Source organism: Echeneis naucrates, unplaced genomic scaffold, assembly GCF_900963305.1.
Source record: "Echeneis naucrates unplaced genomic scaffold, fEcheNa1.1, whole genome shotgun sequence".
In the NCBI taxonomy this organism is placed as follows: domain Eukaryota; kingdom Metazoa; phylum Chordata; class Actinopteri; order Carangiformes; family Echeneidae; genus Echeneis; species Echeneis naucrates.
In genome coordinates, this window is record NW_021780168.1 from 1,134,742 (window position 1) to 1,153,539 (window position 18,798).

General features: G+C 42.4%; 1 protein-coding gene and 1 pseudogene across 1 annotated transcript in view; one reads left to right on the plus strand and one right to left on the minus strand.

Annotated features, from left to right (window-relative positions):
• The window catches only part of LOC115038391 (NACHT, LRR and PYD domains-containing protein 12-like), a gene marked incomplete at its 5' end in the record, with an annotated part of 488,710 nt that overhangs the window by 404,374 nt on the left and 65,538 nt on the right, over window positions 1-18,798 (minus strand). The window lies entirely within an intron of this gene.
• On the plus strand, window positions 5,993-6,164 carry LOC115038427 (uncharacterized; annotated as a pseudogene).

The following is an 18,798-nucleotide window of genomic DNA, read 5'->3' on the forward strand; positions in this document are numbered from 1 at the left end:
TTCAGTCTGTTTCAGTGATGAGCAGGAGCTCCACTGAGAGCAAAGCACTGCTGGGATTTGCCAGTTTCTCTGCCGTTTTCTCTGAAACTGTCTGTATCTGTATCGTAGAGGAAATAAACACAGATGGGAAAATAATACTCAGTCACGTTTATGTTTCCATTTCAACGTTTTTCAGCACTGATTAACAGGAAAACATGCAGAATGTCATTTATCACTTCCTCCAGTAATGTGTACAGTTGTCACTGTGCTGCTCCTGACTCAGTGATGCTGTTGAATGCTTATAGGGCCGCCGTTCTTAAAGTGTGGGCTCCACCCCACTGGTGGGGAATAGAGACATGACAGGTGGGGCGTGACAAACTGGAGGAAATGTTCCTTTTCTTTCTGATCTTTGTTAATGCTTTTCTTTATTGGTTCTGGTTCTGCCTCGAGCCTGGTTTTGCTCGAGGTTTCTGCCTCTTAAAGGAAGTTTTTCCTTGCCACTGTTGCCAAGTGCTTGCTCATCGGGGGATCTGTTGGGTCTCTTTAAATAAATTTATAAAGAGTTTGGTCTAGACCTGCTCTATATGTAAAGTGCCTTGATGTAACTTTGTTATGATTTGGCGCTATACAAATAAATTTGATTTGATTTGATTTGATTTGACTTTATTGACAAAACAGATCATACATTCAAAACAAAACACACACACACCAACAAATGAATCATGGAGTCATCACCAGCTGCTGTTCTCACCCAGGTGGCTGCTACATGGGTTAAACTTGTGACTATGGTATTGTCAGTAAAAGGTATTTCTGATTTCATGGGAAATATATACAGCTTTCCATCAACTGAAGATGAAATTGTTATGAATAAATGAATTACTTCAAGGAAGCTGTAGCGGCCCAGTATGGGGATCAAATCCATGACTGTGGTATTATTAGCACCACGCTCTAACCAGCTGAGCTAACCTAACTTTTTAGGCTTGTTATAAAAGTATGCAGATCAAACAGCTGTTTTTCCTTCTTAAATTGAAAGGAGCTGATCTCTGAATGAATAAATCTCTCTCAGCTGATCCCTGTGTGTGTTGAAATAGTTGAGTCTTCTGTAAGTAAGAAGAGGGCTTGTTGTCCTGTAGATTTCAATACATTATGACCTTAAAGATTTTATGATTAAATATGAAGAATAGCAGGGACAACAGGGAGGGGGGTGGGGGGGACGACCCCTGGCTGGAACAGGGCTGTTTGTTCAACAAGACTCCCCAACTTCATGTATTGGATATCCTTCTTCCTGCTCTCAAAATAAAAGTCAAAATAATTTTATTAAGAGTTTGGTCTAGACCTGCTCTATATATACTTGATGTAACTTCATTATGATGTTTTGATGTGAGTTTAAAAAGAGGCCAAAGCATGAGGAGTTTGCTGTTAAGTGGCCTTCAATGGCTGTTGTTTTGTCATCACATGTACATTTGTGTTCAGTCACTAATTTGGTAGGATGACTACACAGGATAAATTGTGATAGTTGAGAGATCCGAGTGTTGCATGAGATAAGTACTTCCTGTGCTTCATTAGCAAGGAATATCTGGAGATGCTGGGGATTGAACCCAGGGCCTAACACATGCAAAGCATGCACTCTACCACTGAGCTACATCCCCTGCATGTTACAGTAGCTTTAGCAGCTTTAGCTAACCAGATGGCTTCTGAGCTGCTGCGACAGCTAAAACAGCGATCTGTCTGATGAAACCTTTTGGATGAGATGAGGCCATTGATATCAGCCACTTCTATTTTATTGGCCTCTCTCACTTCAGCCACTTCCTGTTTGTTGGCCTCTGCAACTTCAGCAACTTCCTGCTTTTGGCCTCTCTCACTTTAGCCACTTCCTGTTTGTTGGCCTCTCTTACTTCAGCCACTTCCTGCTTCCTGCTTGTCCTCCAGTTCCTCCCTGAGTTTGGACTCATTCTTTCAGCCCTCTGTGTTTCTGCTGCTCTCAGGGCCTGTTCATCCTCCAGAGCCTTTTTTATCATTTCATTTTCCCTCAGCAGGCCTTCTTCTGCCGTGTTGCCGTTATTTTGGCCTCCACGTGCGATCTTCATCTTCTTTGGCATGATGTTTGTGTTTGATGGTGTGCTCTGATTTCTCAAATGCTGTAGTTCTCCTGTGTGTGTACTGTGATGTGACTCTGTCTGCCAGCTGGTATTTACATGGAATTATGGGGAGTCACTTTAAAGGCAACAGAATAATTTCAAAGGCGATGGAATCTTGTCCCAATAATGTCTTTTACAGCAGAAGACAGAGTTTTGTTTTTTAATTATGTATTATATTAACTTCTATCCACGTTCATTTTTCTAATTGACCACTAGCGTGCAGTTACAGTTATTGGTGTAACACATCATGGATTCTAGGTCTCCCACATGAATGCCTTTTATACCAGGCATAACTAACCCTAACCCTTCAAGCTACAATGAGAGCGACAAAAACATGCAGGAAATTTCAAGTTGTTAAATCCCTTCACCTGTAATACACCACTGACCAACCAAGAAGGAACTGGAACCGTCAGTCTTCTGCATGTGGCCAGTATGGTGATTGAACCTATGACCTTGGCATTATTAGCACCATGCGCTAACCAACTACGGTAACTGGCCTGTTTTGTCTTGTTTAAAAAGTATGCAGAACAAACAGCTGTCAGTTTATTATGGTCACAGGTAAAGTAAGGCAGCGATGGGCTCGAGTTTCACATTTATCTTCTAGAGCTGGGTCTGCCCCAAAGAGAGGTTGGACTTTTACACAACCGAATATAACTGGCCAGTTAACAGGGTCATGGACAGGCCAACCACTGTTCATGACTTGTTCTTAGAATGTGTTAAACAATGTGTGTGAGTGTTGTTGTGGTGTGTATCTACTGTAACAGAATGTCTGTAGCTGAATAGATAGAACGGTTTCATCCTCCTCCTGGTCTGCAGACCAGTTCTATAAATGTTATCTTATAATTCTGGACCTTCAAGGACACACACTGTGTAACAGGAGCTCAGTGGACAGGTGAAAAACAGAAAAAACCGAAACTTAGGTTCAGTGGGAAAGTACAGAGTAGGGATACATGCTGTCCATCAACAACGCCAATTATAATAACACTGTCATATTTTAATGATGTGCAGATTACAAAGATTCTCCAACATCCTCTTTCATGGATCGAAAACAGCGAAAAGTTGTTGGCAAGATTCGAACCTGTGCGGTGAAACCCCAATTAATTTCTAGTCCAGCACCGTAACCACTTAGCCACAACTACACAAAGCCACTGAGCCTTATATCATTGATAATAGAGCTATAGCTCTCTAAAAGGAAATAAAAGGAAAGGAAATATTTTTCATAACATGCGACCTCCACCTAAAACAGAGCAGAAGCCTTATGAGCAGAGAGGAGGCTTCATCAGATGGTTGTTCTTTTCACCTGCTGCAGCAGCTCAGAGCCTTTGGACACAGCCTTGAGGTTTCTCATAATGTGAGATGGGTGTCATTCCCGCTGTGAAGGTGGTAGTGTGGCAGAGAGGTCCAAGGTGCTGGATTGATGCTTTTTCTGAGGTGTGGATTTGAATCCCACCACTGCCAGTTGTCTACATTTACTGACAGCAAATGTAAACCCTAAACCTAAAAACCCTAACCCTAACCCTAACCCTGCTAAAAAAATTTACTCCACACTGCAAGTGCGCTCCAAATACACTTTCAAATTACTGCCAATCCACTGCAAGATTGGCAGTGCATTTTTTCCCACTTCCTTTTCACTGCAATTTGTGTAGATAAGACATCCTTCATACTCACCTATGCGGGATATGTGATAGATTGATTTGACTAAAATATATATCGAGTATTAATTCATGAGTTGCTAAAAACAGGTAATATAAATAGTCGTGAGAAAAGATTGAAAGATAATTATTAATTATTAACTCCTTCCATGTAAGTAAGATGAAAGTATAAAATGGGTTAAAACAGTTATTAAAATATCACTTCATCTGTGATCTACCTGTTTAGCCTTATCCTATGTGATTAGTTTTGCCTGCAGAGGCCACAGCGCTTCACTTTGAATGAAGCTGTCAGAGAAGAAGCCTGTGTCCGTGTGCTTTATTCATTTTCCCCCTGTTTCAGGTATGCTATATGTATTTGTGTTCTTGAATTTAAATGTTTATAAATGGTTTTGTGTGTTTTGTATATATATCTACCAGTTAGCTGTAATTTGAATGCTGGAAGGAACTGTTTACATTATAAATGCCTGGTTTATACTATCGAGCAGCTCGCTTAGCTCGTCCTCTCATCGGGCAGCATAGACCAGAGTATTAACCTGCATACATACAAAGAATGTTATTTTCCACATGTGTAGTGTCACTTTGAAACCTATAATAATATGTTTTTACGTGTAGCATGATGAAGGTGTTTGTTACTCATCACAAGTGTGACGTGCAGTGAAGAAATCTTTGTAGGTTATAAGTTTTGTTTATTCAGTCAACACGCATTTCAATGTAATGATTATATTTTTTGTATTTTTTTTTTTCTAAATGGAATTTAACATACCGGTATATTCTGTCATATTAGAGTTTAAAGATAAAAGAAACGTGCTGCAGTGGAAATGTTATTCAGTATACTTATCTTTTAACCAAGGAAAATGACTGTGAAAATAACAATATGCAATACTGTACCTATTCATATTCATGTTGAAAGAAAAAAATACTCTTTGAATGAAGCTGTCATAGAGGAAGCCTGTGTCCGTGTGCTTTATTCATTTTCCCTGTTTCAGGGTGTAACAGTGGCAGCATAAAGACTGAGTCCCGCTGTCTTACAGCTTCTATTCACGGGGGCTTTGACCTTTGACCTGCTCCGTGTCCGACCTGGGCCGGTGCACCCCTCCTTAGATGACGTGGTGATCCATATCGATACCGCCCAGAGCTCCTGAGCTCAAACGCTCCTCCAGCCTCCCGGTAACTTGGATTACAGGCGAGGGACACACTTCCTGATCGGGCTGGAGACAGACAAAATAGGTTCCATTACTGTGAATAATGTAGAAAAAAGATTAAGCCTCCTCTGGTGTTTGGGCCGGATTTTTTAGGGATAATGCTTCGGATTTCAGGATGGATAACAGGAAACTGCGATGGCCAGAAATCCAACCCAGGTCAACTGCTTGGAAGGCAGCTATGCTCACCAATATACCACCATTGCATACAAACGTATTAATATGTAGACTACAGTTTGTTCCTTCATCTGAAGGGGTCAGTAGTGTGACAGCAGGTTTTTAATGATGTAGCAGATAGAAACTAAATTCCTGCTGTTTTATAGTTCTGTAAGAGCTGAGAGAATACATGTCTGTAGGTGTTGTTGTACATGTATGTATTACTGCCATTTTTGAGTTGGAATAAATTCACTGACGCTTTAAAATGATCGCGGTACTGATGCTAATCCCGTTAGCCGGTCTATGGCGTTTTCCATTGTATGTTAGCATTAAGCGGACATAACGGACTTTATGTTAAGATAAAAATATGGCAGTAATGCGGGTTAAAATGACTTTCAATGATATTTTAAATACGGTTTGTGTTCAGTCATTTGTGGTTTTATTCTGTGGATGACAAAGTTACTCTTTCATTTTATTATTCTCTCTTTTGGTCGAAAAAAGCCGAGTCCAGTCGAGGAGAGCCGAATCTTCAGAGAATCCATGCAGACAGGGGGGTTATTTTGATGGACACACCATGAGGCCCATCACATGAGAGGACAAACTGATGTTTTCACAATAATATTCAGCTGGTAAATTGACATAGATATGAAGTTTTACAGGTGACCAAGAAAAGACGTTTTCTTTGCTCTACAACGTAACTTTGTGAAAATAACATGTCTGTGGTTGTTTTCTGATCCCTCCTTCGTTTCTTCATGTCTTCTGTTTGTGTCTCTCTCTCGGAGTGATGTTGTTACTGAAGCCGACTCTGACCCCTCACTGAGCGGGTCGGTGCGGAGAAACACTCCGTTACCTCCGACAGCTGAGCGGTATCGCTTCTCGGCCTTTTGGCTAAGATCAAGTGTAGTATCTGTTCTTATCAGTTTAATATCTGATACGTCCCCTACCCGGGGACCATATATTAAATAGATTTTTGGAACAGGGAGATGGAATAGGGGCTTGCTCCGTCCACTCCACGCATCGACCCACCCAGAACACTCCCAGGATTCATTCAGAGCCTTAATCCAACCCTTTTGGACCAGGCTGCTCCCACAGTGACTGTTTGCTCCGTCACTGAAACAGGAAAAGTCATTTCCACCTCCTGCTTTGGAGCGTTATAACAGCTCTGCAGCAAGCTGAGCTCTCTGATCTGTACAGGTGAGCCATGAAGGCCAGCACGTACTTTGGCCTGTGAGCTGTGAAGCATCGGACACAAAGACACACAAAGACAACACATGATGCCCTGAGAGACGATACCTGAGCAGGAGAACTAGTCACTGCATGTACAGCTGCTTCTTATCTGGAGTAACAGATAACAGATAACAGTAACAGAGGTGTGCTGCTGTAACGCTGAGTGCTGGATTCATGTTCAGTTTATGGTTTTAGAATCAGTGATGCATTCATGTAGAAACATCAGTTTAATGTTGCAGCTGATTTCATCAGGTTATATTCTGCTGACCAAAGTTTTGTTTCAACACGTCATCGTTTAAATGTTGGTTGTATTTTGCATTTGTCAGCTGAATCCACAGAGTCACTGAAATGATGAAGTAAATCCAGGAAAGGAAAAACATTTGGCTCTGAATCTCAATGTAGATTTGAACAAAGAGCTCCAGCTGAAGAAAACAATGCTGTCTGTTTCCAGATGATGAAGAACTCAGTTCTCAGTTGATGCTCAGTTATCTCCATCTAGTGGACAGATGGTAGAAGTTGATTCCTGAAAAGAGGAAGTGACTTTTCCTCAGATCAAACTGTTGAAGGAGAACGAGCAGCTTCTTCCTCACTGACTCACTCAACCTCTGTCTCCTGGGTTTGGATTTAGGTCTGGGTCTGGGTCTGGGTCTAAGACCAGGTGGGCCTGCTCAGAGTCTCTGTGTTAGATGTGAGCTGCTGAAATCTCTGAACACCATGACACAGATAATATCAGTCTGATGTGTCATCTGTAATCCAGATGTTGTCAGGTGTCAGGAACAGATGTTCCTGACAGAAGCTGTGCTGATTCACTTCAACCAGCACATGAGCCTCTTTCTCAGGAGCACACACAGAAAAAAATAAGATTTTCTATTCCAACAATGTACGTGATGTCCTCGTGTATGAATGAATGTTTCACTGATGCAGATTTTTACAGAACAACATCAACAACTAATAACTCCACAACGAGACTGTGTGACGTCACTGGAGATCAAAGGCATTTGACTGTCTTTCATTGATCTCCCACGTGACACAGATGCATACGTCACACTCTCTCACATTGGCTTCAAATAGATAAGTGCAGCTCCTTGTTAGGAGAGTGGACAGTATCTCCGCCTGTCACGCGGAAGACCGGGGTTAGATTCCCCGACGGGGAGAGCATGTGCATTTTTCTATAATAGCTCATTAACCAGAGTGACAGAAGTAAAATTGCCACACTCCCATTTGACTCCATTGTAGCATAATAGTATAATTCCCTATGCTGCCCGATGAGAGTGGGTTCAAATCCCAAGTCTGGTAGCCTTAGATTCAACTTCCTTCGACATATTAGAACAGGATGTCTGAGAACCTACGCAGACGTCTTCCACAACACTTTGGGATGAGCAAAGAATAGTATGGGAGGGTTCTCACCTGAGGTTTCCCATTTGATGTGGGTCAAAATTGCAGACTACAGAATCCACCTGTTATAATGTCAATATTCAATGTCAAGAGTCACGGCTGTTAGTCGCATACAGGAGGGGATCATCGACATAGCAGTGAAAAGTAGTTCCAGTTTTTTTGTTGCTTCTGTCGGCAGAACTCAAAGGTATCTGGCAGGACCATGATTGTCTTTGGAGCTTCATTCAGAGTGCACTCTACTGTGGAGGTCATGAGAAAAAAATGGGAGGAGTCTTTGATCTCTGTGATGTCATTAGAACCTTTGTGACATCACAGAATCAGCTTCTCCTTTGATGGTTACTGATGGAACAGGAAAAGGTCAGATCCTGATATAATCTTGTGAATCCACAAGTATGCCTTTCTTTGTTTGTGTACCAACAGCCTGAGCTCTGGTTCTGACTTTGTTGATGAACCGCATTATTTACACACAGCACATTCAGGACATTAATGTGACAGTTTATTTTATGCTAAAGAAAATCCTTTGTTATTTGTCATAGTGGACTTTGCCTATCATATTTTGTTGACTAACTGGTATTGGAGTTGTGTAGAAAAAACAGAAAGATCTGACAACAGCTTTGAAAGCAGATACAGTCTAAACTTTGAATTAACCTTAAACAGGTTTCAATTATATTTAGAGAACGTTCAAGAAGGACCTAAAGTCAGACATTTATTCTACCTAGAACAGCAGGCTGCATCATGGACAGCCTCAAGTGAGCTGAACACCGATGAGGACAGGATTCAAACCCACGCGTACAGACCACAACGGATTAGCAGTCCATTGCCTAAAGCACTCAGGCATCTCATCATCATCATCTTGAGTGGCCTTTTGTTTTGATGAACATCTACCACTGATCTACATCCTCTTTGGACCTTTACCTAACCACAGAGGCTCTGAGCTACTGCAGCAGGTGAAAAGAAAAACTGTCTGATGAAGCCTCCTCTCTGCTCCTTTCTGATGCTCCACTGATTGAGCTAACCAACCTGTACAGATGATTCAGTTACAGCTGAGTTATCTTTAATCCAACAACTGCTGTCCATTCCTACCACAGAGAGCCACAGGCTTTAGTGTTTTCAGTCCTACCATTATTGTGAAACATTCAAATTCCCATTTTATGTGCCTTTTTCATGCACTTTGGGTTAGGGTTAGGGTTAGGGTTAGAGTTTGGAAGGCCAGCTGGCAGAGGGAGTGTCCTGCTGGGTAACTTTGGTTTATTTATCACCCAACATGGGGCTCAAACCCATGACCCTGATACTCAGCGTCTCATGCTCTCTCCTGTGAAAAGCAGTCAATCACCAAATGTTCTCCTCAACACAGCATGAACCAGCACGGTGATGAGTCTGCCTACAGGAAGGAGGTGGACAGGCTGGCCGTCTGGTGTGGTCAGAACCACCTGGAGCTAAATCTGAAGACTGTGGAGGTGACAGTGGTTTTCAGGCCAGAGGTTATTTTAGTCAAATTAGAAAGATGAAATAAGGGCTCATTGGTATGGGGTATGATTCTTGCTTCCTGTACAACAGTTGGGTTGAAATCCCAGACGAGCCCGTCAGGTCTTGTAGCCAACAGAAGTGCCTCGCGGTCATGACTCTTACCATGACTCTTACCTTACTCCTTCTGCTAAACACAGCACCAACCACAAAATTTAGAGTTTCTCTTGTCCAGATACTGCAGCCAGGGCCTCGAATCCTCAGTCAGACACCTTGTCCTTTATGCCGTGTGGTCTCTGAGTGTGGCCCATTTTAATGTCCTTTTGTTAGTTTATTGTCTGTTCTTGTCATATTTCGTTGCCAGGAAGGCAGCATCGAGCACAAGAGGTCAGTATTGGCCGTGACCTGAGATCAGATGCACCTTCTGTGGAGGAGATCTGAAAAAGCAGTGTGCACAGTTTAAACCCTTCACCTGCAACACACACGGCCCAGCCATGAAGGGACTTGAACGCTCAATCTTCAGAGCCAAAGTCAGACACCTTGTCCATTAGGCCACGTGGTCACTAGGCCAGCCCATTGTCCCATTGTCAGAAGCAGTCAGCTCTGCCTGGATACAACAGTGGTCAGGGCTGTATGATGTATGTTTATACTGAAACACTGACAGGTCTCCTCCATCTCACTCTTTTACTTACTCTGGGTTCCAGGCCTCGTTGGTGCAGTAGGCAGAGAGTAAGTCTCATAATCTGAAGGTGGTGAGTTGGAGCCTCACACTTTTAGTTCCACGTCACTCAGATAGTCAGACTGCAGACATGTCTTGAAGACATAAAAGTCTGGATGACTGGAAATTTTTTACTTCTCAACTCTGACAAAACAGAAGTTATTGTACTCGGTCCTAAACACCTCAGAAAAATACTATCTAATTATCTCATCAGTCTGGACGGCATTACTTTGGCTTCCAGCTCCACTGTAAGAAACCTTGGAGTAATTTTTGACCAGGACATGTCCTTTGTCCCTCACATAAAACAAGTTAGTCAGGCAGCTTTCTTCCAGAAACATTAGGAAAATCAGAAACATCCTTTCTCAGGATGATGCAGAAAAACTAGTCCATGCATTTGTAACTTCTAGGCTGGACTACTGTAACTCATTACTATCTGGATGTCCAAACAAATCTCTAAAAGGCCTTCAGTTCATTCAGAACGCTGCTGCACGAATATTAACAGGAACTAGGAAAAGAGATCACATCTCTCCTGTGTTAGCTGCTCTTCATTGGCTGCCAGTAAAATATAGAGTAGAATTCAAAATCCTTCTTTTAACGTATAAAGCTCTTAATGGCCAAGCTCCATCATATCTCAGAGAGCTCATAGTTCCTTACTGTCCTAGCAGGCCACTCCGCTCTCTAGATGGAGGTTTACTTGTGGTTCCTAGAGTCTCCAAGAGTAAATCTGGAGGCAGATCATTCAGTTATCAGGCTCCTCTTCTATGGAACCAACTCCCAGCATCAGTCCGGGGGGCTTAAAACTTTCCTGTATGACAGAGCTTATAGTTAAAAAGTTAAAGTCCTCTACTCTTTAGCTATGCTGCTATAGGCCTAGGCTGCTGGGGGAAGGACTGTCTTTCTGTCTAATTCTGAAATCTGTCTCTGTTCTCCTCTCACAGCTTCACTGAGGAGTTCACAGGAAACACTGAGTCTTTGCTCTGATACTGGATTTAAACAATATTGCTGAGAGGAACATGAACTGAGTCCAACTCTGCTGACCTCAGAGTCTCCAGTCTGAAGTCTGGACTCTTTACAAGATCAGACAGATCCTTCAGGTCTGAATCCTTCAGGTTGTTCTGACTCAGGTCCAGTTCTCTGAGATGGGAGGGGTTGGACTTCAGAGCTGAGACCAGAGAAGAACAGCTGATCTTTGACAAACTGCAGCTCTTCAACCTGAGTAAAGAACAAAAGATGTGACTTTAGGAGACAATGTTCCTGCTTGAAAGTGTTCAATGTTTCATCATCTGTTCAGAGCTGAAGGTTTAGAAAGTAGAAGTTTAGAAAATGAAAGTCAAACAGCTGAACCAACAGGAAGCAGCTTCACAACAGTCAAATACAAACAGTGACAAGATTTAATGAGAAAATTAAACAACACTGTAAAGAACCTGAACTGACTCAAACTGTCAACTTTGTGAATATATATTCAAACGTCAATTTTAAATGATTGAAAATTAGTTTTCAATTGTTACTTTCAACCATTTAACAGTTTAAATGTTAAAAACATGAAGATGATTTTTCCTCATAAATATAAACCTGTCTACAGGTCAGAGTCACCACAACTGTAACATCATATTAATCTGAGAGCAGAAATAAAACGTGAGTCTGACCTCAGAGTCTCCAGTCTACAGTGAGGACTCTTCAGAAAACCACACAGATCCTTCAGTTCTGAATCCTGCAGGTACCAGTTGTGACTCAGGTCCAGTTTTCTGAGATGGGAGGGGTTGGACTTCAGAGCTGAGACCAGAGAAGAACAGCTGATCTTTGACAACCGACAGCATCTCAACCTGAAAAGAGAACAAATCATGGAGATTAGATGACTGATAATCAGTCAAAAATGTCCTGATCCAGAACTTCGCCACCTTTTCAAACTTATCACCCACTTTAACATCTCAAATGTTGCTGGTCCACATTAGACCTTACCTTCCCATACAAGGACAGAGACCAACATTTTCAAGATCCAGTCCTGATCCAGTACTAAGGTATCTTTTGGTCCTGGTTTACTGTTTGCATTTCCTGCAGCAGAGAGGGGGGCAACGGGGCAACTGCTCCCCCAGCAGACCAGCCCTTAGAGCCAATCCTTATCTTAGTGTGGAACCAAACCACTGCAGCTGATTGGACTAAAGCTTTGCTACACAATCACAGCAAAATGGATGTTTTCCTGAGGTGGTGATGTTTACATTAGGTATGTTTGGAGCCACCTTATTTCCACTGCTGCAGTGTGTTGGTCATGTCATGTTAAAGAAAAAGAACATTCATGTAACTGCTTTGGGGTCAGTGGTTAATATAAACATTATTATTTTAATAATGGACCAGGTGGAGGGGGGTCCTTGGAAAATGACAGCATTAGTTCTGACAATCTGTCTGATATTCAAATTAAATTTGCATTATGACTGAAATATCCCAAACTGAACCCAGAGAGCCATGTTACATGTGGATGATGTCATTCTATTGGCTAAGAAAGAAAAATGTTCACATTATGCTGATTATTGTTCCAAAACAGTGCTGGAAGTGGAGACTAATGGAGAACCAAGACAAAACACAAGTGGAGCATTTTAGGCCAAAATCAAGAGTGAGAAGTTGAGTAGTTGTGAATGTTGGGACAGTAATGCTGTCCTACACTGATCAGTATAAATGTCTGTCTGACGTTGGACCAACACATGACATTTAACCCAGCTGTCAGTGTTTTATCTCAGTCTGCAGTGAGCTTTAATGCCACACCTGAGGAAGACCGGATTTGTTCACGATGCAAACTGGATGAGGTAAAAGTCAGATCCATTTTTTGCTTTGTTGTTCTGCGTACAAGCACCTCAGAGGTGTTTTTGTTGGTAAAATGGTTTATATTTATATTGATTTCTTTGATTTGAATGATTCTGAGAAACAAGAACATCATGTGGTAGCTGATTTTATTTCAAAGTCTAAGGAAACACAGCTAAATCTTCTGTTTAGTTATTTGTTTTGTTGAATATATTATGCAACATTATTATCTGAGAAAAGGATAATAATGTATCTGTGTATGTTTATATGCAGATATATGAGAGTTCATGTTGTAACAACAGCCACTGTATGATTAAATACATGTCTTATAAACCCAAGTGGATTGGACATTTTTATGACATGCAAATAAATAACTGAATGAAATGAACCACAGACTAAAATCTGCATAATAACATGCAAATATTCATTAACAAATGATGTCCCCTTTCAGAAATAAAACACTGAGTGATAAACTATGTCCAATTCCAATGCCATTTTCAAATTAATAAAAATCAAAATCAACCTTTCCAACCATTTAACAGTTCAAATGTTTAAAATACCAATATAAGCCAAGGTGAAAGCAGTTCTGGAATGGCCTGTTCCATCTACCCGCAAACAGCTGCAGAGCTTTTTAGGGTTTTCCAACTTCTACTGTTGGTTCATCTATAATTACAGCACCCTAGCAGCTCCCCTGACTGCACCAACTTTCAGTACCCAGTTTTTTGTCTGGACCCCTGCTGCTGCTGAACGAGCCTTTAAGTTGCTCAAGGCCCGGTTCACCTCTGCTCCTGTCCTGATCCACCCTGACCCATCTCTCCCTTTCATGGTTGAGGTTGATGCATCTGATGTGGGGGTGGGGACCATCCTGTCCCAATGCTTTCCTTGGGACACAAAGGTTCGTCCATGTGCCTTCTTTTCCCGCCGCCTGCTCCCTACTGAGAGGAACTCTTGGTGGTTAAGCTGGCATTGGAGGAGTGGTGTCACTGGCTCGAGGGGACATCCCTTCACATCATAGCACAGAAACAGCGCTGGTTAAAGTCTCCAATGACATTCTAATGGCCTCAGACAATGGATCAGCCTCCATACTTCTCCTTCTAGATCTTAGTGCTGCATTCGACACCATAGATCATAATTTTACTACAGAGACTGGAACATGAAATTGGAATTAAAGGAACCCCCCACGTGCGCTGACAATCACCACGCTTCTTAAAAATCCCTGTTTCTCCCAGTTCTAAGCATTTGTACTATATTATCCTCATTAATTCCATACTACAGCTCATCTCCACAAACTTCCTGCGGCATCATGTTCCTGCCTACACCTGTTTTAAACATCTCCCTCTCCTGCTCTCATTCTCACCCTACACTACACCCCCCAAGCATGACCCAGCATGCACCTGTTGGCTGAGCAACATGTGTGTGTGTTTGATTTGTTCAACTTAATGTGTTCTGAAGGTGGTGAATCAAATCAGTGATTCATTATGGAGCATGAAGCTTTCTATACTGATGACAATCTCCCAAATATGCAAACCCCAATTCCAATGAAGTTGGGACATTGTGTAAAATGTAAATAAAAACAGAATACAATGATTTGCAAATCCTCTTCAACCTATATTCAATTGAATACACTACAAAGACAACATATTTAACGATCAAACTGATAAACTTTATTGTTTTCGTGCAAATATTTGCTCATTTTGAAATGGATGCCTTTTTCAAAAAAGCTGGGACAGGGGCAACAAAAGACTGGGAAAGTTGATGAATGGTACAAGAACAACTGTTTGGAACATTCCATGGGTGAACAGGTTAATTGGAAACAGGTGAGTGTCATGATTGGGTATAAAAGGAGCATCCCCAAAAGGCTCAGCCAAGCAAAGATGGGGCGAGGAGCACAAATTGGTGAACAACTGTGTGAGAAACTAGTACAACAGTTTGAGAACAATGTTTCTCAACATTCAATTGCAAGGAATTTAGGAATTTCATCATATACAGTCCAGAATATGATCAAAGGTTCAGAGAATCTGGAGAACTTTCTACACGTAAGCGGCAAGGCCAAAAACCAACATTGAATGCCTGTGACCTTCGATCCATCAGGCGGCACTGCATTAAAAACCGAACTGATGAGTCCACATTTCAAGTTGTTTTTGGAAATCATGGACGTCATGTCCTCCAGGCAAAAGAGGAAAAAGACCATCCAGATTGTTACCAGTGCAAAGTTCAAAAGCCAGCACCTGTGATGGTATGGGGGTGTGTTAGTGCCCATGGCATGGGCAACTTACACATCTGTGATGGTACCATCAATGCTGAAAGGTGCATCCAGGTTTTGGAGCAACACATGCTGCCATCCAAGCAACGTCTTTTTCAGGCACGTCCCTGCTTATTTCAGCAAGACGGTGCCAAGCCACATTCTGCACGAGTTAAAACAGCGTGGCTTCGTAGTAAAAGAGTGCGGGCACTAGACTGGCCTGCCTGCAGTCCAGACCTGTAGCCCATTGAAAATGTGTGGCGCATTATGAAGCGCAAAATACGACAACAGAGACCCCGGACTGTTGAACAGCTGAAGTTGTACATCAAGCAAGAATGGGAAAGAATTCCACCTACAAAGCTTCAACATTTAGTGTCCTCAGTTCCCAAACGCTTATTGAGTGTTGTTAGAAGGAAAGGTGATGTAACACAGTGGTAAACCATGTCCCAGCTTTATTGGAACATGTTGCAGGAATCTAATTCAGTGAATATTTGCACAAAAACAAAGTTTATAAGATTGAACATTAAATATCTTCTCTTTGTCGTGTATTCAATTGAATATAGGTTGAAGGGGATTTGTAAATCATTGTATTGTTTTTATTTACATTTTACACATCCCAACATCCCAACTTCATTGGAATTGGAGTTTGTACAAAGCAGCTTCACTCCTGAATCCTGCAGGTTGTTGTTACTCAGGTCCAGATCTCTCAGACTAGAGGACTGGGAGCTGAGGACTGAGGACAGAGCTTCACAGCTTCTCTCTGAGAGGTTACAGCCACTCAGTCTGAAGAGGAAACAGAAAAACGAGATAAGGTGATTAAAGAAACATGTTTTTGAGTCTCAACTAAAGAAAATGATTTAGTTGATCTTGTTGGATTTATTTGCACATACAGAACTTTGTTGGAGGCTTTGACCACTGGCAGCAGCCTCAGAAGAGCCTCCTCTGAAGCAGAGTATTTCTTCAGGTCAAACACGTCCAGATCTTTTTCTGATGACAGTAAGATGAAGACCAGAGCTGACCATTGAGCAGGAGACAGTTCATCTGTGGAGAGATGTCCTGGTCTCAGGGACTGTTGGATCTCCTCCACCAGAGAACCATCATTCAGTTCATTCAGACAGTGAAACAGGTTGATGCTTTTCTCTGGAGACAGATTCTCACTGATCTTTGTCTTGATGTACTGGACTGTTTTCTGATTGGTCTTTGAGCTACTTCCTGTCTGTGTCACCAGGCCTCGTAGGAGAGTTTGGTTGGTCTGCAGTGAAAGACCCAGAAGGAACCGGAGGAACAAGTCCAGGTGTCCATGTGGACTCTGTAAGGCCTCATCCACAGCACTCTGGTAGAGATGTGTTGTTTTAGATCCAGTCCTTATTAGTTTAGACCTCCAAGTTGTTGTTTGTTTTTCAGATTGACTCCAGAGTTGATGAAGGTCTGATGGACATGAAGAGCAGCCAAAAACTCCTGAACACTCAGATGGATGAAGCAGAAGACCTTGTCCTGGTACAGCCCTGTCTCCTCTATTAAGATCTGTGTGAACACTCCTGAGTAAACTGATGCTGCTCTGATATCGAGGCCACACTCTGTCAGGTCTGATTCATAGAAGATCAGGTTTCCTTTCTGCAGCTGCTCAAAAGCCACTTTTCCCAGAGACTCAATCATCTTCCTGGTCTCTGGACTCCAGTGTGGATCTGACTCAGCTCCTCCATCGTACTTGACCTTCTTCAGTTTGGACTGAACCACCAGGAAGTGGATGTACATCTCAGTCAGGGTCTTGGGCAGCTCTCCTCCCTCTCTGGTCTTCAACACCTCCTCCAGAACTGTAGCAGCGATCCAGCAGAAGACTGGGATGTGGCACATGATGTGGAGGCTTGGTGAGGTCTTGATGTGGGAGATGATCCTGCTGGCCTGCTCCTCATGTCTGAACCTCTTCCTGAAGTACTCCTCCTTCTGGGGGTCACTGAACCCTCTGTCACCATGTCAACACACTGAGGAGGGATCTGATTGGCTGCTGCAGGTCGTGTGGTTATCCAGAGGCGAGCAGAGGGAAGCAGTTTCCCCCTGATGAGGTTTGTCAGCAGCACGTCCACTGAGGTGGACTCTGTAGGATCAGTCAGGACCTCAGTGTTGTGGAAGTCCAGAGGAAGTCGACACTCATCCAGACCGTCAAAGATGAACACAACCTGGAAGTGATCAAAGCTGCAGATTCCTGCTTCTTTGGTTTCAGTGAAGAAGAGATGAACAAGTTCCACCAAGCTGAACTTCTTCTCTTTCAGCACATTCAGCTCTCTGAAGGTGAAGGGGAATGTGAACTCTATGTCCTGGTTGGCTTTGTCTTCAGCCCAGTCCAGAGTGAACTTCTGTGTTAAGACGGTTTTCCCAATGCCAGCCACTCCCTTTGTCATCACTGTTCTGATTGGTTGGTCTCTTCCAGGTGGGGGTTTAAAGATGTCTTCTTGTCTGATGGTTGTTTCAGTTCTGTCCTGTTTCCTGGATGCTGTTTCAATCTGTCTGAGCTCATGTTCCTCATTGACCTCTCCAGTCCCTCCCTCTGTGATGTAGAGCTCTGTGTAGATCTGATTCAGAAGGGTTGGGTTTCCTGCTTTAGAGATCCCCTCAAACACACACTGGAACTTCTTCTTCAGGCCAGATTTCAGTTTATGTCGACAAACGCCAGCACGACTTTCTGAATAAAGAAAAAACAAAGAGACTGAAAACCACAAGGTTGGTGTTTACTTCTTCCATGAATAAGTAAGAATATGATATATAGAATATGATCATGTTTCTCTCCGTCTCCTGAAACTTTAGTAAATGTCTAATTGATCCATCATGTTAAATCCTCTTAGCTCTCTGCAGACAGTCAGCCAGCTCCTCCTGCTTCATCCTCCTCAGGAAGTTCACTGTGATCTTCAGAAATGCCTCTCTGCTCCTCCTCTGCTCTTCATCCACCTCATCATCCTCATTCTTGATGAATTGTGGGTAATCTGGACTCAGACATCTTTTGATTTTCTTCAGCTCGTTCTTCACCAAACAGACGATGTTCTCCTCCAGCAGCTGGAACACAATAACATCCTGTGTAAAGTTCACTCTCAGTATAAACTGATGGATCAAAGCATCAGATCATCAGTCAGCAGAGTTCAACTTTAGCTGCTGCTGTATCATCTGCTGCCACGTCTCTTTCCAGAGCTACACAGAAAGATTCAGACCTGCTGACTTCACTAAACTAACTTCACTGGTGTAACTTACTAAGTTTGACTTTAGATTCTGACAACACAGAGATCCTGATCATCACATGAAGACCAAACTGATACAGCCCTTCAACACATCAACTTAGGAAGTGAAAATTCAGGGTATTAACTGTGACTGTGGCTGAAGATGGATCAGACCACCTGAACTAGTTCCCTGAGGAATTATTCCATCTTTAAACCCTGTAGAGACAGAGTCCATGGAGGTCCAGGACTGAATCTGATTAACTTTGGTCTTTGTTATTAAGTCACAGCCGAAATGATCTGGAAAACAACTAAATAAACTTTTTCTTTAAGATTCACTGTAGTTGAACAAGAAGGAGCAGAAATGTTTTGTAAAAGTCTCCAACAGACCATATTCATACAGAACATATCTGTTGAGGCTGATGGATTATTGTGGTGAACTACAACTCCCAGTCCTCTCCCACTCTCTCCCAACCCAAACCTGTTCAATCCCAATTCAACTCCTGTCTGTCACAGAGTAAAGCTCTACTGGTCTAAAGAGTGCAGCTTCAAACTCAAGTCTTTGTTGGTGTCTGTTGTAGTCACTGGATGAACATTTACACACCATAAATATGGAGTCCAGGTCTGTGTGA